The sequence below is a fragment of the Alligator sinensis genome, unplaced genomic scaffold, assembly GCF_000455745.1.
Source record: "Alligator sinensis unplaced genomic scaffold, ASM45574v1 scaffold331_1, whole genome shotgun sequence".
Taxonomy (NCBI): Eukaryota; Metazoa; Chordata; order Crocodylia; family Alligatoridae; genus Alligator; species Alligator sinensis.
Genome location: NW_005842033.1, coordinates 1,727,970 through 1,730,034, shown reverse-complemented (window position 1 = coordinate 1,730,034; position 2,065 = coordinate 1,727,970).

Genomic DNA, 2,065 nt, shown 5'->3' with positions numbered 1-2,065 from the left:
CCCACCACCTCCCAGGAGCAGGGTGGGGGGAACCTTGCATGGGGCAGCTGCCACCACCACCCACCGTCCAGCACTGCCACTGCACTGCCCCCCCACTCCACGTCCAGCACTGCGCCACCCCCCACCACTCCATGTCCAGCCCTGCACCACCACCCCTAACTCCACATCTGGCCCTGCACCAGCCCCCGCCGCTTCTCTTTCCCACTCCATGTCTGCCTGGCCTGCACCACCCAGCTTGCTCCACTGGAGCCACACCCCACCTGTCATTCTTGATGAGCATTCTTGAAGCAGCAGTGGATGTAGTGACACCCTGCTGGGAGCCACAACCCTCAAGAGCATTATGGACAGACACACAGACCAACAGACTAAGCCCTTTATATATATAGACATGTATATGTCTCTATATATGTGTGTGTATATATATATATATATATATATATATGTATGTATGTATGTATGTATGTATGTTTGTGTGTGCATGATATATTATAAATATTATCCCTACTCTGTCATGAAGCTTGTGTGAGGGACCAAAAAAATCACATTGCATTTTTCACAGCCATATCAAATACAGCTGGAATACAGAGAGTCCACCAAATTCTGAAGTCTGTTCAAATGAGCACAAACAGAATGGCACAGAGTTGGGGGCTAGATACTGTTCCATAGAAGAGACATACATGGAAGCCTAAGTGCATTGCCCTAAAACCATTAATGCAGAAGGTGGGTTGGCTACCATGCCCCTCCTCACTGTTTGTTTGTAACTCATTTCTAAGGGTCAGAAAATAGTATTTTACAAAACAGATGCATTAATGGATTTTCAAGGACTCAAGCAGAGACAAATAGATTCACACTTAGGTACCTAACTCCATTTATGTGCCTAATAGGAGAAATAGAAACTGACCCTTGGTTTCCAGTTGCTTCAGTCCCTGACAAAGGAAAGGAAAAGAGCCTTTCTTGTCCCAAATGTCCCCGCTGGCAAGTGCCAGCCAGCATCTCCCCACACATCTGTAGTGTATATCACATGCCACCAGGGGCAGCTGCATGTTTCATAGATTCATAGATGTTTGGGTCAGAAGGGACTTCGGTAGATCATTGGGTCCGACCCCATGTTCCCTCACCTGTTTCTCTCCTGCATTTGGGCAACATGTATTAATGTTTCATTACCAGTCCTGGTAATTTGCAGATGTTAAATTATACCCAGGAGGGTTTCTTGAATGTAATAGAAGCCAAATAAGAATTATAGCATGGGAAATTTAATAAAAAAAAGTCAACTATGAAGGCTATGGAATTAAAACAATGTCTTTTCCCTAGTTCATGCTGAAATCTAGGTGCATACAATATTTCATGCAAATCAGACATAATTTACTGTGTGATTTGTTTCTTCAATAAAAAAGTAAGAATATGGAGAACAATAATTTTCCTACATTTTAGCTACACATTTCTCTATAAATAGAGTAACTATTATAATGACTTCTTATATGTGTGTGAGAGTGATTACCTCTCTGCAAAACACAGAAGGATCGTTTCAGTATTATACCCGATTCCTCATTAAGTTCAGTTTTGTGCAGATATACACTGACAGTTCTGCTTGCCCTCTGTCTAACTTGATGAAATCTACTATGCCCCATGTAGACCCTACTGCAGTAAGCCAACTTCACAGTAACAAAAGGAGGCTAAAAGTAATAAGGTCTTCAGTTGAGGGGGTGGGGGGAAGGATGTATCCTCCTTCTCATCTGCCAATGAACACTACTTTGTCAACTGCCAGAGGTAACTTGGGATCTGATAAATACCTCAGGAAGCACACAACAGACAGAATCTAGTACAATGTGTCGTGACACCCCTTCCAAACCTATGTTTCCATAAATGTGTCCTCTAACCATTTTCTCCTTGTTAACTTGGTTGTGTCTCAGCTGACCTACCCCCTCTCCCCACCCCACCCCCGGGGTCATGCTCCAAGCTCCATTAGGCACTGAGTTGGTATTATAGTTTCATAATTGGTAGGGTTGGAAGGGACCTGAGCAGATCATCAAGTCCAACCCCCTGCCATGGCAGGAAAGAATGCTGG